This window comes from Dromaius novaehollandiae, chromosome 2, assembly GCF_036370855.1.
Source record: "Dromaius novaehollandiae isolate bDroNov1 chromosome 2, bDroNov1.hap1, whole genome shotgun sequence".
NCBI lineage: Eukaryota > Metazoa > Chordata > Aves > Casuariiformes > Dromaiidae > Dromaius > Dromaius novaehollandiae.
Window position 1 is genome coordinate 162,718,525 of NC_088099.1, and position 27,692 is coordinate 162,746,216.

General features: G+C 38.6%; 1 long non-coding RNA gene across 2 annotated transcripts; it reads left to right on the top strand.

The window, feature by feature from the left end:
- The first annotated feature begins 15,213 nt into the window (after nt 1-15,213).
- Nucleotides 15,214-26,399, top strand: LOC135327642 (uncharacterized). Of its 2 annotated transcripts, none has more exons than XR_010388067.1 (3): nt 15,214-15,396; nt 16,086-16,201; nt 25,014-26,399. It is a non-coding gene; the product is annotated as an uncharacterized LOC135327642 (long non-coding RNA). The 2 variants fall into 2 exon arrangements; XR_010388066.1 differs by having other exon boundaries at nt 15,223-15,396; nt 25,061-26,399.
- Nucleotides 26,400-27,692: the final 1,293 nt, after the last annotated feature.

Below are 27,692 nucleotides of genomic sequence, written 5' to 3' on the forward strand. Positions count from 1 at the left end.
TCTTGGCTATAGTGAAATTCGTTTCAAATAATTTCCTCTTTTTAATTATTGAACTCAGTTGCTGCCTACTATTAAATTAGTTTTGTGTCTGTGTGCATGTGTGTGTGTTAAAATAGCCTCCAGAGACAAAGAGAAGAATTGGAGCCATATTTTGGTGGCTATTGTACAAACACTAGTATTAAAGATCACCTTAAGTAGAGCTGGGACTTGAGCAAAGCTCACCTGCAGTCTGCTGCAGGGTTATCATCTCAGGGTTGTCTTCCTCTCCTGAAGCATATGATGGCCCAATAAGTTAAGAGAATGTTATACTCATTGGAAAGACAAAAGGAGAGAAAAAGATATCTGGGCTATATGAAGCCCTTAGGGACCTTGTTTAAGCACAAGAAGAGAACTGAACAAATAATTAATTCTTGTTTTTGTGATATCTCTGGAAAAAAAAAGTTTTCGATGTTGCTTTTCTCAAGTTTTTTTAAACAATGAGTAAAATGCATTTTATTCCAAGATCTTTACTTGAATTTAGACTATATTTGATTTAGAATTATTTTGCAAGTGTATTTGCAAAAACAATTTTAGGAAAAAAATGCTATTGTTCTTTTAAAAATCTTGAATTTTTTTATATGCCTTTTAGATGGTTTATTTGATTGACATGAATCTGTATTATTCAGTGGAAATATTTGGGTCAAAAAACACTTCATCCATCTCTGCTCAAGAGACTATACATCCTAGAGCTGAACTCAGCTCAAAATAGTCAGCTTCTTTGTCAAATTTTATGTGGTTTTTTTCTTTTGTGTTTATAATAGCTTGCTTTTTTTTGCAAGCACTTTTTAATTTTAACGAATTCCCTGCAGTTATTATCCTTTTAGGATAACTAAGTGCATACGAGAATCAAATGTGCTGCATTAATCAGCTTTACTGAAGGGGAGAAAAGAAAAAGAAATAGAGCAGTGTCAAAAAATGCAGAAGGAGAAGCACTTTTATTAGGGGCATGATCTTTTATAAAGCAATCAAGAATTTAGATAGAATATTGCGTATAGGAACAGAACCAGCTACTCAAAGCAGAGAAGTAATTTATTTTTTTTCTCGTGTTTGACATTTAGAGTCACATAACATCGGTCTGTGACCCCAAAATAATGTATTGACATATCTTGGAGAAACTCCGCATAGCACATCTGGATTTTTTTTTTTTATAAGAGCTTTTCTTTCAAATACCTGCTGTACATTTAAATAGCAGAGAGCTATTTCAAAAATAATTGCAGTGGGTAGAAGCAAAGCTAATAATGGTACATGCAGATTCTCTGCAAAACAGCAGATGCAGAGGTTCTCAGGCTACCTGAATTATTTATGGTTAATTCGGCACATCTCTAGTAATGTCTGAAGCTTTTATAGGTCTCTGAAGCATATCTGAGAAAAATGCACCCATATTCATGCACCTGCATACTTTTAATTACAAACTCTATGGATTGTGTGACTGAGTCATTTAGAACTTTTGGCTGAATCATTCAGAGAGTAATTTGACATACTTTGTGCTGTGGTTTGCAAAAGCTTCACATTTCTTTCCAGGCATATTCATTTTAATTCAATGACTTTCAAACATGATGTGATTCAATAGCACAGAAACATAGGAATCACCATACCGTCACGGATCAATGTTCCTTCTATTCTGTCTTTGGATCCAATTCTCCACCTGAACCCAGTAACACAAAATCCTACCAAAATCAATGCGACTCCGCACTGACTTAGGATGCTCAATAACTAAGCTGTTTGTAGGGCAAGGTTCTTAGATATGTTCAGAAATAAATTTCTCAAAGGAAAGAGAGCCCTTCTGTAAATTTTATGCACCATAGAAATTAATGTTACTTACTTAATGAATGCTTTCCTTTAAGAATCTTTTCTTCCTTGTGCATACAGAACAACAGTCTGAAATTTGTAGGTGCGCACATTAGCAAAAATATTATATGTGAAGCTGTTACTAAGATATTATACATAGCTTAACGCGATATGTGAAAATCTCCAGATATGTGCAATGAAAAGCAAGTATTTTGTAGCTCAGAAAATAAACACTCAAAGCCCTGCAGTGAGTCGATTTTCACATATCTAAAATACAAGGATTTAGATTTGGGAATCTGGATGAATCCTTCCTGATGAGTAAGCCAGATTAACCTTCTGTTTTCTCAGTGGTTAATTATCTATTTACCTTTCATAGAAACATTTCCTGTACAGGATGGACTTGGGATTTAGTCAGCCCAAGAGCTTCATCTGTTCGTGTGCAATTTTATTTTATTTTTTACAACAAATACTTCTGTCTTATTTCTACAGTTATTACACTGTTCAAGAGCGACTTTTCAGATTATATGTTATTACTACAGTTTTGTGGCTAACAAAGCTGAGTCACTGAGAGTAGGACTCCATTATGTCTGGTGCTGTACAGATGCAGAAGAAACAATTTCAACTTCAAAGAACTAGAGCATGAGAAGTATTTGTAGCAATTCGGGTACAAGATCCAACACGAGTAATCTATTTCCCAAAGCCACAGGAAGTTAGGACTGAAAATCCCAACTACAAATGGGTGTAGTATTTTGAAAATTTGCAAATATTAGTGCTAATAATTTCCTTTCTAATTTTTTTGAATGTTCCATAATTTCACAGTATACTTGCCTGATGTAACAGATGCTCTTTACCCTTTTTTTTTTTAAAGCGTAAGGACCGAAATGCAGCTTATTAGTCAATATTAGAGGTGAATTGCTGCCGCAGTCTTCCATTCTGCTCTAATTTGTCCTGGGTGATTTCCCACTGGTCATCTACCTATCTATTTGGAGATTTATTTATTTGTTCATTTGCTTTTTAATATTGGACCTTTGTCTTTCTATTCTTTAGGTCTTTGCAATTAAAATGAGGACTTACTAGCACTACTCTACTTCACAGAAAAGATGTGGAGATAAAGTGCATTAAATATTTTGAAGTGCTTAGATAACACAGTTTATGCTATCTGTAAAGATATCTTAGCAAGATATTGCTTTTTACATACATATTTCTCTGCTTTACACAGCAATTTGTTGAATGCCAAAAGGATTAGAAATCCCATGATCTGAAACTGAAGATATGTGGCCCTAATTTTGTCAGTAATTGCAATGCAAGAATGCTTCACAGTAACCTAAGTCTGTAAGCTTCACTAAAAGGGATACTGGCCCTGGATGCAATCCCTATGAAATCCTCTATTACTTTACTCAAAACAATCACTGTTAGCATTCCTAGGCTGAACACAGTCCAACTGGCTTTCACCCATAGTCTGGCCTTTACTGGACCAGTTAAACGCTTCTCCCTCAGCTGTCAAGATATAACAATGCTGAAAATATTCATAAAATAATATCATGATAGATGATGTGAACAATCCTTCTTGCTATCAGTCCTTTAAAATACCCAGCTTACCTCAAGCCCTCTGGTGTCATCTATAACATTATACTACAGTATGTAACATAAAACCAATCAGCAATTTTGACACAAGTGTTTTGCGAACATAATCCTCCAAGTATCAGAAAGCATCTTTGAAGATCAGCACCTCCAAGTGCCTTAGCCATCCTTAATAATCTCTCTTCTCTTTCAAAACATAGGCTTTCTGTGCGCGCAGAAAGACCATAAATGGCAGCCGTTCGCAATGCTATATAGACAAATTACTTGGCTGATGCTTTTTTTCTCTCCTGAGCCTACTCCAGTCCATGACTGCTACCACCACCTCCCTCACGGAGTCAACACAAACCTGACAAAAGTTATTAGCTGAGGAGCTTTTGTCTAGTTCACCGCTCACAGCTTCTCAAACACATCTTGCTTTTGGGTGCTGTTATTCTTGGTTAGGGTGATATGGGTGCCACTACTGCTAAGAAAACAAATATCACAAAATTACAGTCATGCTATTCTAATAAATCTGCCAGTTTGCAAAAGAAATAATGAAAAACAGGAGAAAAAATGTAATAAGGTAATTTCCCTGAGATCTGAACTACCTTGCAATAGAAGCATTTCTGATTTCCCTTAATAGGCAATTAGAATTTCTAAGTAGTTTCCAGTTATTGAAGAGTAACTATGAGGTTTTTAAAAACTCATCAAATAATCAATACAAAAGAGAAAAAAGTTCAAATTTAGAGGACTCTAATGGATTCAAATAGAAGCCAAGATGTGCTCAAACCAGGATGCAGGCTCTCTCTTAGGAGACTTTTTTTTTGACAGGCAGTGGAAAAATATATGTACAAAAATGTGTTCAGTTATTCACAATACTGTAACCTACTGCTTGTTACAACTGATATTCAGGTGCCTAAAACGTAGGTCTATGCTGCCTAAACTGTGCTTCCTGCAGAATCCCTAAACAGAGCTGGTTGCTTTTGAAGGCCTCCAGAGGCTGATCCTGATCTCCGAAGGAAGCTGCTGACTTCTTGTTTTCTGCACAGAGGACCCTAGCGTCATCAGCTGAACAGGGTTCCAGTTAAGCACCAGCCAAAAGGAGACACTGGAGGTCTGTCCACATCCAGTATTCAGATTTCCCAGTCTCCTTCTGAGAGTTATTTTTCATGCAGTAGAGCACATCCTTTTACAAAAGGTCTGCTAGGGGAGGAAGAGAAAGGTGATGACTGGTTCGACACAGCAACACACAGACATGAGGACTCAACCTAGGTCTATAAGAAACTAAAAGTTACCTCAACTGTAAAGCAGAGATGGAAAGGGAACAGATTAGTTGCCTGACCACTGATGTTTATGGACATTTAAGATACCCTTGGCTATGCTGCTTGGCCTCCAGTTGCCATGCCAAAAAGGTGCAAGCCTCTCTCGCTTCTTGTGTTATACCCACCTGCTCCATGAGTATTTTGGATACACATGGACTTCCCAAGCTGCAGTGCATGCCTTTTTTTAGGCAATTGAATTGATCCCCAAGTCTTTATATGAGTTCTAACTGTAAAGGTTGTTATTTTAATACCTCTTTTATTTGAATGCTTTATTCCTGCTAATGAAATAAATCAAGCTTTGGGTTTAAGAAGCTTGTCTGGTCACTATGTACTTCTTAGCTTTTCAGCTGATCTACTCTTTTGCTTCTCTGACAGTATTACTTACACAGTTATTACACTAAATATCATGGGAGCTTAGGCATTTAACACAGGTGGAACCTTCACAGAGATCTTTAAATTTAATCTTGAATAGAAACCTGCTTTAGGTATGAAACTTAGTTGTCCTGGAAGGATAACAAGAACAGATACATGGCTGTTTCAGATCTGCTAATGGGAGAACTGTGTAATTTCAGCCTAGGACAGATGAAATACGATTCCTAACAGCGAAATACATTAGGAAAGAGAAAGCTTCCTGCACATTTGTTGGATGGGAGTTGAAGTGTGGGTCAGAGTCATCTTCTGTAGTCTGAGCTGACAAGGCAGTTGGGGATGTGGTTTCTTTATTTGTGCATGTATGTGTGTGTGCATGATTTCTTTTTCATTTTATATTCATAAAGTCAATTTCTTTCATAAAAAGTTATGAACAACCTCAAGACTCTTCCACAATTAACTTTATCATCCAGCATTGCAACACTTTGACCACAAACACTGCTCTGCCTTGCACGCTCGCACAGTGGCTAGACAATAGCTTGAATCTTTATAGTTCTACAACAAATATCTTTTCTGTTCATAATGCGGAGAGAGCATCAAGGTAAAAAAACAGAACTGGAAGTAATGAAGTGGAAAGAAAAATGTGTGCATACATTTACACGTGTCTATGAATGTATATACTATGGAGCTGAAATGCTTCATTAGCTCTTAAAGACTATAGAAACTTACAGCTCAGAAGGGATACATCGGATGCAAATTACTTACAGTCCTTTTGTGTAATACTGTCCTTTTCTTGTTTTAAATGTGGGCTGTACTTGTAAAGCTGTTACAGGAGTTCATATTTTTCTGAGTTTCTCTTCTCCCATGCTTCTGTATTTTGTAAACAAAACAAAACAAAACAACTATTTAAGGCTTTTTGCAACTACTATTTTACTTGGAGGTGAAAGAATTTTTTTTTTTTTTCTGGCTTTTGATCTTTTCAGCACACCATGTGTTTTTCTTACAGCACTGAATTCAAAACCAGAAAGTGCTAAAGATGCACTGAGTCAAAACTTAGCCTGGGCTAAGCTTTGCTAAAGTCTTTCTCAGGCGAAATTTATGTGATCTCAGTTCTCAAGAACATGCTCTTGAATTTGGCTTGATTAACTTTTATTTAGTGTTATGAAATCTGATGAGTCATATTGATTTTCAAATCTATATCTCTATCCCTTTTATTCCTCCTATTACCAGAAGCATTAATAAACATTAGATACTGATTGCTATTGTTAAACATCTCATTGCTGTAGAAACTGATTCTTGTGATTAATTAGACATATTTCATGAAAATCATAGCATCTGATAATTTTAGTATCTTATTAACTGTTTGACTGGTAAATTGATTTAACTGTGCTAGGCTAAATTAGCTGACAAATGCAATATATCAAATGTGCTTTAACTTCCTCCTATACTATTCAGATATTAATAGTGTCAAATATTTTTCACTCAGTTTGGGGTAAGAGGCCTTTTGAGTTTTGTCATTTGACAGGAGTAAATTAAAACACTAAGGCCATGGTTTAGACACTCTCAGGGGATTTCTGTATCTCCAGTGACTATCCAGGGAACCTTGGGTGATTAGATGTTCATTACAGTTAAGTATACAAATCTGTGCAGAAATCGTTAAGCCACACTAAATAACCTTAAAATTCTCATTCCCCTTTCAGAAATCACCTAAAATTCACAGATTATCGCTGTCATTTATTTATTGATTGATTTAAATCAGACCCCTCTGATTGTAGTTATAGGTTGGGCTCCTTCCCCACTCAGTCTTGGCAATACAATGTTGATCCAAGGGCCAGAATGAGACCAGAATTTATTCATCATTTTAGTTTCCTGAAAATGAATATGAAGACACTGAGCTGCTGTTCTTCCTGTCCTGATTCTGTAATGGAATTAAAATAGAACCATACTCAATGAGGTATTTTTTTGACAGGAATTTTTTTAAAGAGTTCATTTTGTATCTAATTAACAGCATTAGAGCTGAGATGCTCTTCCAGATTCATATTAACAATAAAACTGTGATATGCCTACTGGAAATATGCCTTTGCCAATTTGCAGGGGGAAATCAACAGAAAGCTATTTTTCATTACTTTTTGCTTGTCAGGTAAAATGGTATTCTGTTGGTCTTATATTTTACATATGAAGCATAAAAATCACAGGTGAGCATTTATTTGATACTGTTACTCCTGGAAACTTTTCTCTCAATTGCCAAGAGGAAGAATGCTATCATTTCTTTGGCAAAGCAAAGGAGGCAGACTTTTATTATTTCTGCTAACGAAGGGGAGATGTTTAGACAGATCAAAAGATAACCAGTGTATGTCTGAGTTATTTAGGTCCTAATTCAGCTGAGGGCATCAGCTGATGGAGCATGATCAGAAACTCTGCGCATCCCTAGGGAATTGCCCTGCTGAAATCAAGCTGGAACACTTTTAGGGATGACCCAGGACTCTTAAAATGGAATCGTGAATGTTTGTTCTTTGATACGGCAGAAACAACCACTTCAATGTGACCATGGCTAACATGAAAACTTGATATGGAGTTTAAATAGTGTTTTTCAGTGATTAAAACCTGGTTTAGGATGTCATTTGGGTCTTGTCTGTGAGTTGCTTTTTGGGGGAGAGGAGGAGGACAATACAATCCTTCAAAAGAGAAGAGGCAAATGCAGACTGCTATTTGCACATGTTCCCACTCTCATCTTCCTGCAGTAGAAATCTCCGGAGAAAAGCTTTTTTTTTTTTTTTTTTTCCTCCCGAGAGTTCTGACACTTCCAGATAAAAAGAAAGCAGGCAAATTCTGATGACATACACATTGGCAAAGATTGTTCTATGTCCTTATGTCCCAGTTCCCTGGTTGGCCCACTAGGGGCTAACAGCTCATTACATATACCAGCTCAAGACATCATTCCCCTGGGTCTGTGATCTAATGTTGCAAGTTGGCTGAGGTGGACAGGAGCTGGTTTTCCCAGCGTATCAGTGGGGTTTTTTTTTCAGATTTCAGGAAACATCCATTCCTCACTGGGAGAAAACTGAGATTCTTAACATATTTTATGGAAGAGTAAAAAAGACTTTTCCTTCCAGGATGGTTTTAGGATTTTGAAAGTGAAGGACCTTTGTATTCCTTAGTGAGGAAAGGGTTTGTATGTAAGTCTCCAATTTTATATGAATGACCTTACATATGGGCTGTTGATTAAAAATTGTCCAAAAAACCCCCACAGTCTGCTTCCTCCACAAATGCATGCTTCTCCCCATGTCTTCAATATATTTTATGGAAAAGTTTTGGTTCTAATGAACTAGCATTTTATGTTGAAAAGCCCATTTTCTCTGAACTTTTAACCGCGGGCAAAAATCACCTCTCTGTGCGTCACTCCACCATCCTCAGGAATATTTCTTTCTGCTTCTGAAGTATCAGCCATCTTTACTTCACTTTGTTGACCTGGTAAAGAAGACTCTAAACCTATACTTAACCCAAACCTTCCTGCTTCTGTTTCAGACATGAAGGATATCTGAACCCAAGGCTGCTGCTACTTTTTTTTTTTTCCCTCTCCATGAGTTACAGCAGTAGGAGTCAAAAAATGATATCATGTTCCCCAGAAGACTGTGATTTTAGTCATGGATTGAAAGCCTGTTGACAGCCTGTCTTGGATTTGTTATAAATAGCCCTTCATTAATGGTCTCGTGTAATGTGCACAGATAGGTTCAGGTGTGAAAAAATAAGGATCTCCACCCATTTAAAATGGTCTTTACAGGATCTTTTTTATTTTCTTTCATACAGTCTTTCCTGAAGGATTCAGAAATCAGGTTTAATTCAAATGAATGTTAAAGAGGCTCTCTCACTGCTGTATCAATGAATATTTGTATTAGTCAAACATATTTGCTCATCCATGATAAAAGATTTATTTTCTTAAGGCAGAAACATGCCTTATCTGAGCTATTTAGTATTATCCTATTCCTAATCATGGAATGAGGAGGATGGAAAAAACAGCAATATGATATCAGTCTGCTGTCAAACACGTCAATGGGAATGTCAGAGTGGCTCTGAAATACGTTATTGCTGTGAATGGAAGAAGGAAACCTAATAAGCCTTAGGAAAATTTCGTGGATTTCTGTAATTAAAAAAAAAGAAATACTGTTGGATTTAACTTTCTGGATACACTGGTGAAAAAATATATCACAAACAGAAAGGAAAATTAATTTCCAGTAACTGTGTGGCCTTCACCTTTTAAAGAGGATTCCTAAGATATGTTGACTTTAAGTTTGCTACACAAATATTTCAACAATAAACTGCAAATTTAATGTGCAGAAAGAGAAAGTATTATAGATGTGCAGTGCTATTTAGGCAGTGTTGAACTAGAAAGTACTACAGATGTGCAATACAGTTTTGATGGAGAGGTACTTGCACTTGGCAGATAAGCTGGGTAAGTCTCTTGTAATCTTAGTGCAGGAGTACTGGGGCTGTACCAGATTCATCCAAACAAAATTCTGTGTACATATGAACTTGCTCACACCATCATATCCCTCTTTTTCTTCTTTGTTCTTATCTTGAATGAATCTGAATCCTTCTTTGGACTGGGCATTTAAGAAAAACACATCTTTCATTCTGAGGGGAAAATTAAGCATATTGAAGCCAAGTCGCTAGTTTTGTCTACAAAAGGGGAAGCGTGCCATCAGGTGTTTGGCTTACCAAGGAGATCTCCAGTAACCCGGAGTACCCAGAATGCCAGCTTTTGTGATTTATGATGCTTCAACACTAGCAAGTGTCAGAGTGATTTTGACGTTCTGGTTTTCAGACCGTTTCTTGTGTTTTGCGTAGCAATCTAGTGAGATTGTCTGCAGTGTCAAACTGTGAAAAATAACCACTAAACTTCACACACACATGGCTTACGGCTTCGGTCAAGCTCATTAGAAATTTTACAGGAACATGACAAAGAACATTTAAAATATTTATCTGTGGAACCAGGCCTTAAAGGGAGTCTGTATACATTAATCTCCTGTAAGAAAAAGGACATATTAGTGCAAGAAAACACAACCCGTTTAAGGATATCAGCTAAGATCTACAGCCTAGCTTAGGTAATCGCCTGACAGGCCAGTTGGTTTGAAAGTTTATAAAGCCAGGAATATTTAGAAGCCAAGGAAAGTTATCAGCAGTTTTTCAGCCAGGGTTCATTAGGCTATGCTTCAGTTAAAAAAAAGATATTAAATGTCAGAAAATCTAGTGGAAGACTTCCAGGAAATACACAACACTGAAGAAAGCCTTGTGACCTCTAACTTCAGAGGAACAGTGACCTGTGATCTTCTCTTGTGGGTTTCACCCCAAAAAGCGATGAAAATAATGAATGCTATGCAGATGCTACACAGAGATGACTTTTATTAACTTCAGTGTGGTATAAAATGATTTCATGGTATAAAATGAAATGGGAACTCCTCTGGTATAAATTCTCATAACTGTTTTGAGCTGAATAACAACGTTGACTCGTACCAGTGCAGAATCTCATCTCATGTCTCTGAATCGCTATTGGCATGTGTTTTGTCAGGTCCCTATGGCTGCAGCTTGCAGCACACATTGTAGACGGAGCATATTTAGCCATGGGACAGCATGAGGTTTCCCACTGGACTGCAGTGGATGGTATGGTACTATGCAGAATAAAGCTTTCTAGCTAACATCAATATTTATAGTTCAGCTTTAGTGTAGCTAGAGTTAACAGTTTTATTTTACATGTGAACATAAAACCAGCTTTTCTGGTCAGACTATAGGTCCTTCTAGCTCAGTATCATTCTCTAAAAGTGGCCAACTGCAGATACTGAGAGAAAAGAGTAAGAACAATTTTGTAAAGAGGTGTTTGAATAAGGAAGTTAAATTTCCGTATGGTCATGACTGACCTGGAGAAGATAAATAGGAAATGATAGTTCATCATATCTTCCATTTCAAGGACAGAATCATCCTTTAAAGTGGATGCTGAGCAAGTCAAAAGCTTCACACACTGACAGAACAATTGGAAAAATTAAAGGAAGAAAAATTTATCAAAGCTGTTAAAAACAAAGAAATCACCTCTGGCTCTGGAAGTCTCAGAGCCACAATGTTCCCTCTTATCCCATGGCAGCATAAATTCTTTAAAAGAGACCTTGCCAAATATCTTTGGAAATCTCAGTACACAATATAGTACACACAAAAGATATCTAATAAGTTCTCTCATGAGAAGTTTGTTAAGATGCTTTAAAAAGCAACAAATTAAACCACGTACTTCAAACACCGTTCATTCAGGTAGAAACAAACCACAGCTGAGTTGAAGCAAAAAATCATCTTTGAAGCAACCAACTGAAAAAAAAAAAAAGTTGATTACATATTTCCATTACACCAAATTCTCATGACCTCTGAAAACTGAGGGAGCCATGCCTGTACCACCACAGCAAATCTGTAAGACTCTGTCAGGTCTGTAAGACTCTGTCAGGTCTAGCAACCATTCAGAAACCTCCCGTCCTTTTCTAAGGAGTGGTGTTAGCAGATTTCACTGTCAGATGTTTAATTCAAGCTCACAAGCTTAACCAGTTTTTTGTCTTCTGCCAAACTTCATGAAGACAGTCTGGCTGCCACCAAGGAGGAGACACTCAGTTGCTCTCAGGCTTACAACTCAAGCAGAGTTTGGAATGATTAACGCATGAGGAGACGGATGGTGTAGCACCTGAGGCTGATGAGTCTGTCTGCCAATGCTGAGACTTAGAAAACAATCAGAAAGAATGATTATTTTCATATTTGAGAGGTCATCTGATGTAATTGCTTGTAACAAAGGCAGCTTAATCATAGGAAAGTCACATATAAGATAGTATTGTATCCCTCTGCTTTTACAAATAGCTCTCAGGTAAAAATAACACTGCCTTTTCATTGCCTGAAAAACTTCTATGAATTACTAATTAAAAACCAATTATTTCTTCTCCTCTCCATACTCATTTCTCTAATTTGCATTTTAAATAACTGAAAACATTATCACACCTTCATACAGACCTTTATGAAACTCTCTAGTGCTGCTGAAATCCCAGAAATTCACTCATAAATCACGCAAAACTCACTTATCTCAGCAATTTTTTTTCCTTCTCAATGCATTTGAATGCTATTCCATTACCTCTGAACACTTACCTGGAAGCCATTAGTCCTATAGCATCCATTTCACGCTTAGCCACTGTTCAGGTTAAAGTATAGAAACACCCTTGAGGAGTTCCTTTGAGCCAAAGAGTTTTAACAAGAAAGCAAAAAAAGAGGCTGCCTTATTTTTGCAGAAAATTTCATTATTTTCTCCCAGCTGTACACAAAGCTGTGCATGCACAGAAAGGGCACTGGCTCAAGCCCTCCGTAAATGTGGTCATCTTTGATTTCATTTGAGCCAGGACCCTGCTAGAGGCAATTTAGTGGAGTTAGGTAGGATTACTGGTAAACTCTGCTGTTACTTTTTCTGCTGCTGCTCCCTCCAGTTTTCTATGCATATGTTTGGCTCAGGGATCCTTCCCCTGCTTTTCTTCTGTGCTTATTCTTGGTTTTAGAAGGTTTCATATCTTTCCCAAATCCCACCTCTTCCCATCGCTCTTTCTGGGGAAGGGCCAGGAGTAATACCTGTCACCTTCTCATATAACGGCGTTGTTGCAACCGCCTTGTTTCATCACCCTTGGACATAGCTGATATTTCTTTGATAGCGATGGAACAAATTTATAGCAGTGGAGGATTCGCCCCTTTACAGATGGCTGCCTTTACTACTAGATAAATATCTCACCACTGCAGTCCCACATCTGGGTCCAAGTGATTCTCCAAATTACATAAATGTTAATTCCTTCCTGAGCTTTCTTTTGGAAAGAATCACCAACAAAATCTAGTCATGGCTCTGGGCACAGTTCATTGCATGAACCCCCCAACTGCCAGGGCAAATGAGATTATACCAGGTTTGGATCCTCCAGCCCAAATCCTGCAATGCTCTCAAGCAGCCAGCATAATTTCAAGCAACACCTTCTTCACTATACTGAGGATAACTTTATCTAGAAGAGCAGAAGATATAGGCAAGGGCTTGCTCCCTGACCCTGAAGGCAAGCGGCACGGCTCTGTTGATGTTCATATAGCTAATCCTCTCCTCCCTCAGAACAGAGCAGCCTCATCCATATGGCCTACAGAGAAAAATCACAAAACATATGTGAGCACTGCCTGAGAAAGTGCTAGTTGGCATGGGCCAAAACCATGCCAGGGACTATGATAGTAATTAATCTGTGGTGACACTCTCAGGACAATGTTCAGACTTGTGCCCTGGCTCTGATTTATCAGTTAAGATGTAGCTGGAGAATATGTGGAGAATTTAAAAGAAAACTTGGTAATAAATGCATTTAAACCCTTTACAGACCAAAACTGCTCCCACCAAATTCTGTATAAAACTGTATACCTGTGACCCACTCATGCCGGGAGGTGTGTCTGCTCCCAGAAATCAGAGTTTAGGAATGAGCTGATATATTTCCCAGCCTAAGCACAGGTGTAGTAGACTGGAATTCACTTTTTACTTCCCTTCTTTCTAAAATACAGGTTTATTAAGTTCATAGCCAGGGCACAGAGCAGCCATTAGATGCCCAGGAGCAAGAACTGTATTTTGCAATCCTGGCACCTATTTTCGGAAAAAAAAAAAAAAAAAAAACCCTACTTAACAGGTGTTGAAGACAGTTATTCTAGAAGAGGAAGCAATATAGAAGGAGAGTGAATACCAAGGAGATGATGTATCTGGGAAACAAGGACTAGAAGTTCTGTCACAGCACAGCATGGGGGTTGTGTTCACTTTTGTAGCGAGATCTGCATGCTGTTTAAGCCATTTGTGCCAGAGTGCAGCTCATATATTGCAAGATGTTGTGGCATATTGATCCTCCACACTTGAATAAATGATGTGCATAAGCTTTAAGGGCATAAGAATGTCCAAAGATGCAGGCAGAGATTTGAAATTTTTAAACTGACCTTCTTGCCTAACTTCCCTAAGAAGCCCATATATGCTTTAAAACTCGGTCCTCCATTATAGCACCACCATTATTTTTGCTCCAAACAGCACAGCAGACAAAGCTTTGCCTTCGATCTGAAAAGACAAGTGTGGGCTTTGCATTTCTTTCCATGGTGCCGTTGAAGTTTTGCTCACCCAAGCCCTCCCTTTCAGCCCAGGGACTTCAGTGTTTTCTCACAGGAGCCAAAGAGTAATTCCCAGAGGGTCATAAACTTTAAAACAGATATTGCAGCTTTTAAATGCCTTAGATTAGATTGTGCATTGAATTACAGCTGGGAAAGCAATTCCATCCTGTAAAACATTTTGATTTTTTTTTTTTTTCTGTTCCTTCATGTGGCGGACAGATGAGTGAACTTTTGCCTTAAACATTTCTTGGTACATAAGGTGCAAGCAAACCATAACCCCGAACAAGCCATCTGTTCCCAGCGGAAACAGGACTGAGCTGCTGCGACCCCTGAAATGGTCTCCCTGCGACCACCCAGGACACACCGAGCCTGCGCTGAACCGGACCACGATCGGACAGAGACTTTGGGACCTGGACTGCAAATTACTGCTGCTTAACACAACTTCTATAAAACTTGCTTAGCCGCACTCCCTAGTTCAGTGAGAAAGGGCCCCAGAGCTGGTGCAGACTGGAAAGATAAGGGAGTTACAAGCAGTTTGCATTCCTATGCTTCACACTCCGGGAGGGAGGATGTCAAGGCTTTGAAATAAGGCCTGCCAGGACCTTGGGAAACAAAGCCTCCCCTCACTGCTGAAACAGTGTTAATTTGGGGGGGGGTCTGGATTATATCCTCCTCGTCAGGACCTTGGAAGATAACACCTACTGTCACTGCTGGGGCAGTACTAATTGCTGGAACAACGCCTGTTGGTCAGGGCCCTGAGAAAGAAGGGCAGAGCCCGAGGAATCAAAACACATCTGTCAGCAGAAACCGCAACAGTAAAGATAAGGGAGAAAAGCAGCCTGCCTGGGAACAACGATGAGACCCAATAGGGAGCAGGAGACCCCAGACCCAAAAATTACTATTGGTCTGAACTACCGCGTGAGGGGTGGGAAACTTAATTTGAAAAAGCTATAATTGCCCAGGGATTTCTTTGTTTGGGGTCCCTCTTTGGAGGCACCCAACTCGAGCTGTAACTACTGCATGCGTGTCATTCTGAACTTTTCAGCGGGAACCTAGGGTCGGACCCTGCTCGAGTTGTAATTACTGCACGCGCATCGCTAAAATTTACACCCAGGGTGAAGAGGACAACGAGACGCCGCTGGATCCACGGGTGGTGATATCTCTTTCTCTCTCCCCCTTTTCTCTCTCTTTCTTTCTCTCTTTCCTCCCCTTCGCCTTCTCCCCCCACCTTTTCTCCCCACTCCATGGAAAATAAAGTTAAAAGGTTGTATGATATTTGACCGGTTTTAGCGTCTTAATCTTGTCCTTGGGATCGTAACGAAACCCCCCCCCCCCCGATATTGGATCGGGACACTTCATCAGGAAGATAACAAAATTTTCAAAGTTTCTCATGGAAAGGGATGGGAAAAGGCCAGAATGTGCATCCTTAGAGTAATCTTGGGCCTAGGGATCCAAGAATTTATCAAAGCGTGAGGAAATCTTGTTTTCAACTTCCTACTTACCAGTCACCTGCACACCTAGTGAATAATTTCATTGTCAGATTGATGATAGGTCTGCAAGACCTTTCTTCATTCATGTTTATCACTAGGAATTCAACCCTAGTCCTGAGGAATTCTTCCTGATAACAAAGTCATCAAGAGTAGGAAGTTCTGCTTGCAACGATCCATGTTGTGATGGATCTGCTGGGCAGTTTAACCGAAGCACAGTCAGCCCAGCAAGAGGAACAGATAAAATTTGGGAAAAGTGTGTGTCTTGATCGCATAGATCTTCTCAGACATGTTACCAGCTGTTGGTTGTCTAAATCACTTCTCCTTTTCTTAATATATCTTTTCTTTTTAGCTCTGTGGAAGTGCTGCTTTCTACACGACTAGACTGAGTCTGGACAGATGGAAACACTGTGGGTGCTGAACAAGCAGCCTCTATAGAGAAGCCAGCAGCGTGTGAAAGTTTGGGAAGTAAGTTCTCCTGCTGCTGTTTTTTAGCAATGGCAATAATGTACCTGAGAGACTTAGTGACTTAGTGGTACTTAGCAGCATAAAGAAGGTAAAATGATCTGGCAAGGCATTAAGTGAAAGCAAGCATATGAGCTTTGCTGTTTGTGAAAATTTACAGTTGTATATAATAGAAGAAAAAACAATAAATTAGAGAAAGTGGTCTGTTTATCTCATCTATGATAATAGAATGGATTCCAAAAATGAAAGTTCCAGTCACTAATGTTTGCAGGAAAAATTCAGTCTGGCAAAAACAGCAAGGGGATAAATGTTGAAATGGTTGAAAACGACATTTCCTAAATGGAAAAAAAAAAAAAAAAAACCCTCCTGAAGTTGAAATATATGTTGATCTGTAGGCAAAAAAATGCAATCATTAGAAAGAATCAGAATCAAGTAAAGCATGATGAAGCAATTCAAATGCATTCTTACAGCTACCCCAGAAGTTCACAGATTTCACTGCATACAGATTTTCAAGATTTAATTTTAAGGCCAGTCTTGAGAAGGATTTTTTTTTTTCAATCTCGAATATTCTCAAAGGTAATACAAAACAAAGCAAAACAAAAATACTTACTAGTTTCGTTTGTGTTTCTTTCAGTTGCAGAACATTATACTCATTTATATGCTAACACTTGACATATATCATGTACAAAAGCCTAGCTGCCAACTGCTGTAAGTCACTCTGGCTGACACTGGCAGTCATTGGCTTCAGTTAAGTAATGCCATTTACATCAGTTGAGGCTGTAGTTTAGGAGTCACTGTATAAATCGAGAAATACTCCAGTAAAAAGTTCACCTGTGACTGCATTAGATAGATAGGGGATGAAATGGCAGGACCCAGTAACTGCTGTTCTCATTAGTGGCATAGTCCATGCAACCCAGTGTCAAGAGTTTACCAGAAGAGGTGCAATGTTACATTATAGTAAAATATAAGGCTGTGTTAGACAGTTGCATTAGGTGCTCCCTGCAGACTGTCGGCTCTTGAGTTGTTGCTTCAGTCTGGTAGATCAAGGCAGCCCCACCAGCACTGAGCAATCCAGCCTGGGGAACGGTCTCTCTCGTACACCTGCTAGAGACTACTCTGGGAAACAAGTGTAGAGAGCGCAAAATTGCCACCGAAAGCTCATCATTCTCCAGCAAGTTATCTTGCATCTGAGTTAGTAAATTTGCCTTGGTGATTATAAGGATAATAGGAAGAAACCAAAGGACCTGTGTGGACTCAGCTGTGTTAAGAGTAAGCTGCTGCTGTCGTATTCCCAGGGTAACCATGGGGATATAAAACTGTTAGGCCAAATTCCTTTCCCCTTTTTCACCAACTCAGATCTGGATAAACTAAATGCATTAAGTGAATTGTTCCAGATTTCAGCTAGTGAGCTGTGCAGCATTTGGCTTCTTGTGTGAGAAATATCCTCCCATCTGTAATTGTTACCATCTGTTTGGTATTCAGGGTGTAAAAATGTAATGGAGATGAAGTCATATTTCATATTCTTTTCTCCATTTGGAGGTAAGAATGAAGCTATAACAGCCTGTAAATGCATCTGCTGGTGATAAGATAGTACAGCTGGAAATGGGATGCTAGATTCTGCATGGTTCAGAAAGCTTCTGTGTGGAAGCTGTTAGACCGCAGTGTGTGCTGGTATTCTGTGATCCCATGAGATGATTGATGTATCATATAAATAGAGGGACAGACAAGTATTTTTGCTGGTGTGATAGGAATAGGAAGTGCAAAGTGTCAAAAATGCCCTGAAAATAACCATTCAAATTTATGTAAATTGCTTAATTAATTGACCTCATTTGCGCTTGCAGATTTCCTTTGCATTTTCCTTTGTGAATTAGTTATTTTTCATTGTACAGTGAGACAATATTCCAAGGCTAATTAAACCCTTTAAAGCTATAGGTTAATATCCAATTCTTATGTAAACACATTTATAAACATTAATCAGATCCAAATTACCCATTTTATAAATACTGTTTTATTCATTTACAGCTAATAGATGTACTGCCTGTATCTATTCTGCTGTGGGCTCAAGCAGTTCACATTAGTCTGCAAATGTTATCTGTTTAAATGGTATCATGCTGCTTACTTTTGCGTGTATTACCCAGTGGCTCTGTTGTTTTATGATCTGAGGAAGGCTGTTGGGTAAGGATGTATTTGGGGTGCCAAGGCCAAACCCAAGGACCCTGAGTCTAGGATCCTTTTGGTCACTGTGGTTGATACAAAGATGGTCTAGAGGGAAAGACTATGCAAGAAGCATACGTGGGGTAATCTGATCCTTTGGTAGAGAGGTAAAGCAAAGGAGCAAGTTACCATATAGTAATATGTAGCTTAAACTTTCAATGAATTACCTGCTTTCTGGAAACTCAGAGTTCTTCTCCTGTGTGAAATGTAAACTAATTTAACTTATAGTGAAAGAGACTGGAACAAGCCTTGACACATGAAGTTTAATATCCTCTCCAAATTTTTCTGTTAGCATTAGCTTTCTAACACTGGATAATCTCATTTTTAACATAAAAATCCCATCCCCTTTGGAATTTCTTCTGGTTCTTGGCAAGCAATTGCAAATACATGGGAAAGAGGGAAATGTATTTTCCTCTAGTAGGCAAAATGCATTTTCTGTTCCTTATTTGAATAAGTGGTGAATAAATGTTGCTTCACAAATAATTAATTCTACATGGAGAAGGTGGAGGGAAACTGTGGATATTCATGCACAGAACATATGGTGGTGAGTTCAGTTGTGTGATAATTCATCCTCTTGCTTGAGCGGCTGTATGTAAATCTTGACAGCTTGAATTGCCATCATGTTTTTGCTCTCCGCTCTAATTTGCAAGACATGAGTTCATCGTGGCTGTGGCTGAGATCATGTCCCAGTGTGCTAGGTGCTGTACAAATGCAGAAGGGCAATGCTTCCTGTCATGAAGAATTCAGAGTCTGTGTTCCTTATATGCGTAGCAACATGGCTTGTATTTTTCTAACATGGATCTGGGTTAGTTATTTGTTGTCAGCCTGCCTAGTCACTGAGTGCCCCGTTCTGGTAGAATTTTTACTCCATGGGTGCTGGTAGCATCCCTTTCGTCAAAAACCCTCTACATGCTGCTTATCTCCTTATGGCAGGTCACTGCCAGGGATGTTGATTAGGCTGGGACTATCCCTGATTCCTGCAGCATTTTAGATGCATCCCACCAACTTTCTGCTGTGCCAGCATTATCTTCTGTGGCTCTATAGCCTCTTTCTGCTCTCTCTGGCAATTTTTGCACTCACGATGTTTTAAATGAAATTTCTAAGTAAAATTCCCTGCGATGCCATAGCCAGTGCTTTAGTGTAATCCAGATACATGTTCTGTGTTGTTCTTTTTCTTTTTAATTTAATTTATAACTGCTCAAGAAAAGCAATCAAGTCTGGTTGGCATGATTTGTTTTTCTATAAACTCACACAGCTTATTCCTCATAGCTCTGTTACCCACTAGATGGTTTTGGTTTATTTTTATATTTTTCTTGATATTCATCTTGTTACTCATTAGGGTTGGAAGTTAGACTTATCAAACACTAATTACCATGGTCAAATGCTGGAAGACTGATGCCATGTATAAATCTTTGGAACCTCTCCACAACATATTTTAAATAGCTGTCAGTAGTTCTGTGTATTTACTATCTAATTCAACTGAAATCACTGAATACATATCATCCAAACCATTGATATACTTTTACTCAAAATTAGGAGGTTTCCTTCTGTTTTCATTTGCTTTTATTCCAAGTCCATGGTTTATTTTCTTGTCAAAGATAGACCTAGGTCTTCATTAATGGACCTGTCTTTCCTTCCCTCTCTCTCTATTTATATCTATATATCCATATATACACAAATATACACATACAAATACATATACACATATCTATTTATATATATACATACACAATCTTGCTTCCTAGACAGCTGTGTACTGCATGGTAAGTAAAGCATTTATGAAAATCCAAGGAGACACGTCCAGCAAAGGGACTGTTCTGTTCCGCTTTGACTTTTCCCCTCCACTTCATAGCTAACTGCACCTGTCTCAGAGGATAGTCTCAAATTTGTGGGCTTAGACTTATTTACTGTGAAAAGGCAAGCAAAAGCAAAATGTTACCTATAGCTGTCCTCTGAAAAATACTGTCTTAATGAAATACAAGCAAAGAAAATCCAGCTGAGGCTGTGAGAAACAGTGGATTTCTGTGCCAGAGGGTTTGAAAGACACTGCATTCTTACTTTCGGTTTGTAGTCTGTAAGTTCATACTCAAGAGTTTTGTATCTGAGCTCTGTTTTCAAAAGGGCTCAGAAACGTAGCTCATCTAAAAGTACTGCATTTGGCCTTGCTGCGCCTTTGTAACCACAAAATCAACTGCCTGGTGTGACTTCCAGATGACATTGAAAATCCTTCCTGGCATAAGCATTCCTGGACAGGTTTCAGCCAAAATCTGGCATAGGGCTGTGCCCAGAATATGTGCTCAGGCTGCCTGACACAAAGCCAGAAGTTGGCCCAAGATTGCTGAAAGCTTTGCAGATTATTTCTGGTTTGTTAGGAAAATGTTGCCCAGCTGTAGCCATTATGGATGCGTTGTAACAATTATTATACCAAGTGAAAGAGTGTCCTGGGAGTGTGGAAAGGATAGAGGGTACCTTTTCATCTTGTATACAACAGCAGGACAGGAATCCAAACTCTATTTAGCAGAACACTAATTAAAGGGACTTAGTATTCTCTCAGCCAGAAGAGAGTAGCCCAAAGAAAGCCTTCTTGCTGGTTCAACAGCTGGTTCCCTCAGACATTTTCTCCAGATGGGTTGCGTTTGTATCAAATGCAACAAAACCAGCCATGTGGCAAGTATTTCTTAGCAGGGTAACGAGGAGTATCAAAATATTTTTGTTTCTAAAGGTAATAAAAACACATTTGTTTGAGAATTGTAGCCTGCATCATCGCATTTTGCATTTGTCATTGCATAACATTGTTTATTCTTTCAAATTTTCATCGTACATCATTACACAACAGGATGAGGACATGTTGTTATTTTTTTCATGTGCCTGTGTTGAAAAGTTTTTTTTCTCAGATGTGGAAAAAAAAATGCCCATATAATTTGTGAAATATTCCTTTTGTATGGTATTTTCCATGGCATGTTAAAGAGGAAGCATAGCAATGTGGGTTGTAAGGAACCTCTGGAGTCATTTAGTCCAGCTGCCTGCTTGGAGCAGGGGTGTCATCAACACCAGGATCGATGGATCAAGTCAGCTAGGCTTAGCTTGCCAAAGGTGAAAACCTCCGTGGATGGAGGGTCTGCAGCTATGCTATCGCCTGTTCCAGTGCTGCACGGCCTTACTAGTGAAGTGGTTTATCTTAGTGTCCAGCCTGAACCTCTCATGCCGGGCCATTGCCCTTTGTCTGTCACTATGGAGGATACGTTGGCTCCATCATCTCAATAACTGTTCTTCACATAGGTGAAGACTGAGCTTAGATTGTCCCTTTTCACCAGACTACATAATCTGATGTCCCTCAGCCCCTCAACCTCACTTTATAGGTCCTGTGCTCTTAAGTATCTTTGTAACCCTTTGCTGCAGCCTCTCTAGTTTCTCAACACACTGTGGGAGATAATTGTGAGAAAAATGCTAAGAAATTACATTTTTGTTTTTAGACAGCTTCTTTTTTAAAGAACTCTTAGCTTTTAAGCAGCTCTGTTTGGCAGTCAAAATTCCCATCTATGTGTCTCGATATGATTCTTCTTTTTGAGCAAAATTTCTGCTTTGCTCTTTTTTTTTTTTTTGATCAGTCTAAATAACTATGACATTAAATTCAGCATATTGAGGCTGAATGCAAGGAGAAATTTCACAGCAAAGACAGAAGATTATATGTGGCTGCCAGTTACATTTTTTGGGCCATTTAAAGATAGAGTGCAGAAAGGTATGAGCTTATTCTTCTGTTTTGGCATAGAAGAACGACTGGATGTCTTAAAAGGTTGCTTCCAGAAGGCAATGCTTCAGGGAGTACACAGCATATATCGAGCAGGTCTGCTCTGTGAAAGGTTATCGTATCACAAAGGCAGTGTTTCTCTCACTACAAGTATGGCTTTATGAAGAAATCTGAATTTTTGTGTTAGCAGCCATGAACAGGTTTTGGGATAGATATGCCTTCAGATGATCATATTCTGAGAGGAACTCGTGCCAAGATCCGCTCTGGTGACCCCATAACTAAAGGGCCTTAGGTTAGCCACTTTTCCTGGTCACAGCCATAAGACAGTAATTTCCCTCTGGACTTGACTCCACTCCAAGGAATACAAAGAAAATACACACAACTGTACTTGACCTTTTTCTGTTAGGCAGGAATCAGGCAGCCAAAGGGGAGAGTGCAGAACCTTATGGGCCAGATTTTTGAGTGCTTATATAGTGATGAATGAGGTCAACAGAGCTGTGTGGATGTACCTTGTGCCTTTGTATTTGTATGGTTTCCCACGAGAGTTCACACTGTGAACTCCCGATCACCAATCTCATCTTATTTAGGTGAGGTGCTGAGGCAAAGCAAAGCAAAATCAAGGAGAACAAAATAGTTGAATATTATTGCTCCAGGGGGAAAGGAAGCAATGTTGAGACCCTGGCCAAGAGTGATAGTAGATAGCCTGTCTACGACAAGAACAACTGAGGATGCTAATTCCAAGAGGAAGAAGAGGGACCATTAATTTGCTTTGAAGTTAACTTACTTTTTGCACAAAATTTCTCTTGTAGTTAAATAAAATCCAGTGTAACAGGATGCAAGTGAGGAATGGAAAAGATTAAAGTTAAAAGCTTTGAGCTTCTAGGATTTTTTTTGTTATTTCATCCTTTGTTTTCATTCTAAATTGGAGTGAAAACAAGTATCTTTTAAATTTCTTGAATAATAAAATAGGATTTATTTTTTTTAAAGTTTCTAAAATGTCTCCATGGACTGTTTTTTAGTTTATGTATTTCAATCACATTTGCATTGTGTCATGGCATGTGGTCTAATGCTGTTCTGTACATCAATGTAGCTGGCTTGTGGAAGTAACTATCTGGTTTTTGAAATAACAATACTATCTATTTTCCAAATCATAAAGGGCAGCTGCTGTTATTAAAGACTGAAATATCTTATCTCCTTTGATGGAACAAAGTGTCTTTTGTTTGTGTTTTTAATCAAAATATTCAACATTTTCATATAAATTGTTTCATTATATTACAAATCGAAGACTCTCTAATCTGGATGTTCAAGTGCTTCATTATAGCAAACAGGAAAGAAGTTGATTATCAGATAAGATAAGTTTTTTTCAATCACTACTAAGTAGCAGATGTCCTTAAGTATTTTAACCATGCTGAACTGAAATATTTCAAATAAATTTCATATATTGTGGTATGCCAGAAATGGTAGATAATATTACTTTGAAACACCATGAAATAAGGTTAAAAAAAAAAAAAAAAGAGGAGCCAATATATAAAAATTCTGTAAGCGTTATACAGAATGTCATGGAGGACTTTTTGTTTTCTTTTTTTCCCCCCAGAACAAAAACAAGACCCAAAATAAATATGCAAACTTTTTTTTTCAGACATTTTTCTTACTCCTTACCTGATACATGCTTTCTTCCATTTTTTTTTTATTAATACTGTTATGTATTTCTAAATACTTTGATGTGGGGAAAAAAAATCAACATTTATGATTTGGACATCTCCATTTTTGCACAGCTTGTCAAGAGCTGTTTGTGCTATTCAAATGATAAAAGTAGTTTCTTCTCGCCATGTGGTCTTCTTTATGAAAAGGCAATTTACTTCTACATGAAAAAAAGCAGGTACTGGGGTGATCTTTAGCTAAGAACTTTACTTACATGGATTATTCCATACTATGAATTGATCCAATGGTTCACTGTGAGCTACATGGTAAGAACACAGAGCGAATGCAAATCGTCATCAGATGACATGCAAGATTCCCTTTTATGCATAGCACAAGGGACAATAAAAATCTGAAGGGGCCAAAGGGAAGGAAAAACTGCTCTCTGCTGCTCAGGAAGTGCTGGTGACACCTTGAATTTTGAATTGTTGGATAGTGTTGTGGCTCAGCAGAAAAGCACCAAAGTGCTGCAAAGCCATGAAGTAGCCTTTCTTTATGTCACAGTAGAACTAGGTGTCAGAAGACAGTCTTCTGGTCAGAACTTGTTTTTTGTTTTGTTTTGTTTTGTTTTTTGCCCTCCATTTTTTAGGTCATTCTTCAGCTCCCTTTGCTATTCTGCTGGGTGCAAGGAGGAAATAAAGCATAGCAGAAAAGTGCAGCAGTAAAGTCACAATTTTGTGAGTAACTCAGAGAGAGTAGCAAGTATTCACTTCGAGAAGATGTGTCTGAATCCATCAGTTGGGAGGAAGAAGCAAAGCTCACAGAGAAAATGTATCCATATGTCACTAGTTAATGGGAGGTTATAGTGAATCATCCACTTCTGTTCTGTAGACTTGTCAGAAAGCAAATTGATTTTTTTTGCTGTGTGAGAAGGTGATAGCATACCATCATGTTGTGATGGCTTTGAAGAACTGTGTTCCATGAGCCTATGGAGCTTTTTCATTAGTTAAGGAAAATCAGGAGTTCCTCATATTTCTGTTATTATGATGTATTAATGGTATTTTGTGCTAATCGCATGATTCCAAGAATGCACTGAACTAGTTACTGACTTAGTGTTTAAAAGCAGTGAAGATAATGCTTGTCCAGGTAGACTTCTAATTCAAGCTAGCATTTGCATTTCTTGTGTCCTTTACTTCCTCCCCTGCTCTCCGTCAGTTCCCTTCCCAAATCACTCCAGCTCTGCTCCTGATCTCTGCTCACAGCCCTGCCCGCTTGCAGTAGGATCCCCATCCGATGGCAGAGAAACTCAGCAGCTCTACACAGACCTGGAGACGTGGCTTTACATGGCTGTTACTAGAAGACGACTTGCATAGGAACACAGTTCCTTCCTGACAGCAGCGTTTCTCCTTCGCCAGAAGAGCAGCTGTGGAGATTTCTCAAGATAAATGCTGCTGCAGACAGCTGGAGACCATCACCAGTCTTTGGCTGCGGTCAGAGGTGCATGATGAGGTTGCTGGGACACCTCAGGGAAGTGGAGATATGTTGCTGAGCAGACGCCTTGGGTTTCTACTCCTCTCCAGTGTATACTGCTCATACCACAATTTTTGATTTTCACATCAAAGATTTAGAGTCCTGTCCAGATGATACAGTGGAAGAGCCATGGAGTAAGACATCTCTGCTAAATAATTTGGTACGAGTTCTGGATACAGACCACATAAAGGGGGGAAAGATCTGCCTTCAGCTGTATCAGTACATCTTGCGCTAACAGCTGTGCTTGCACAGCTGAAGACAGAATGAGTCTAGGAGTTGTCCTAAAGGCAGGAAAGGCACATTTAACTAATTCCAACAAAAGTTTCTTAAATTCATTAACAACCAAAGCTCAGAGCCTACAGATTTCTCAAAAGATCAGTGCCGTCCTGCAGCCAAAGGTAACGATGCATTCCCAGCAGAGGAAGCAGCCGACTCTGCTAAGGTTGAGGCTGTTGCATGCACAGTCTCAGGTTTCCTTGCCTCTTTTTATTGCTGTCATGGGACTCATGTCTAAGGGACATTTAAAGGGAATGTAAAACCCTGATGCACACCAGCAAGAAGAAAATATGCTGAAAGCAACAAACACTGCAAGCAACAAAGCTTGCAGTGACAAAATGGCATTGCTGGGGAAATCGGGGCAAAATTTAAACAACAGGAATTCATCTTTAGAGAGATCTTGAGCGATGCAGTGAGTTTATTTCAATGGCCTCTTATAAGCACAGCATGAAAGCCTCTTGCATAGCAGCTTCAGTGCTTGTGAATAGACTGGGATGATCCAGTCTTTCCAAAACTACCTGACTGAGAGTGTTAAGGCACAGACATAATCATTCCAGAGGTTAGGAAGAGCTCTTTCCCAATTCTGCCATATCTCACCAAATGAAAAATTTTTATTACAAAAGAATGACAAGTGTAGAACAGTTTCGGTTTTAATTCAGTAAATTCTCTGCTGCTGGTACTGGTAGGTATTTCTTTGCCTCATTGTGCAGGTGAGCCCCTGTAGAGGAGAAAAAGTGAAAGATAATTATATTTCATGATGACTTTTGACTTCTCATGTCCTCTGTCAATACTGCTTCATCCCATTTCACTTGTCTCTTCCTCCTTATATTCTTCACTGGAAAGGAAACAAAACTTCTGAATGTTCAGGCAGAATATAATTATGTCATAATAGTTGCTAAAAAAGTTTTTTTTTTTTTCTATTTTTGTATCTCTGGAAATGACAGGAGATCCTGTGATAGACTTCAGAACTCTCCTTTTGCCATATTTTAGATGATAATAATCTCCATGAAAAGCTTTGCTATCTAGGAAAATATATTTCAGTGAAAAATGAAGAAAAAAATTGGAGTAATAGATCTTAACCAGCCCAACCTTAGAGTGACGTCCTAGCACCAAAAACATCTGAATGCAAACTTGTCCTGTAAATCCAATACTGATTTATTCCAGTCAGCTTTAACCAAAGCCTTTTGCAACAACTCAAAATTTGACACTATTTTTTAAATAGAGATAATATATAATAACCTATGCAACATTTATTTTTGGAAATACCTCATCATCCCACCTCTTATCCTTTTCCTTCTTCTCCCCCCCAACCTTTTCTTCCTGGCAGAAAGCAGCTGCAATTAGTTAGAGTAATAATTTCATGTAGGCATCAATTAAAATCAGGATAACATGAATTGTGCTTTACATGCTTGCGTGGTAGTTGCTCTAACTGATAATTAAGCTGCAGACAATGGCACCCCAGGGACTAAAACTGAAATAAGTATCACCTGTGGGTCTAGTTTGTTTGGTGTTTTCTTTCTTTTTTTTTTTTTTTTTTTTTTTTTTTAATTTAAAGAACATCATAGGAAGATCTTGGAAACTTTCACAAGAGAATTAAATCCATAAGATAGACAGCACTTTTAGCAACACTAAGTTCCCCTCTTTCTTGCAAAATTAGCAAAAGAAGATCAGTTCTCCCTCATCTTCCATTTCTACTGACCTGTAGTCTGACTCCAGGCTTCAGCTTTGGAGAACCCTAACAGAAATACTTGGTTATTCTGTTAGAATAAGGCTGACTTAAATCTTCTGTGCTGAGCTGACAGGAAATTCACCTAAAGCCTTTTAGGATGCTTCAATATGAGGACTTTTCTTCCTAATGTGAGTAAAGTTATAAAGAAGGAAAGAAAGAAAAAAGAAAGGATGTTAGCTTATTGCATTTTGGGATATGGTGTTTGCTTGGTTGTTTTGTTTTGTTTTCTGGTCAAGGTAAGATATAAAGAACTAGAAAAGTGAGTTTTTTTGATTAGTCATTCACCAACATGTCTCAGAAGTATCTGAATACTTAGACCAAGACTTTAAAATGCACTAAATAATTTTGGGGTACAACCA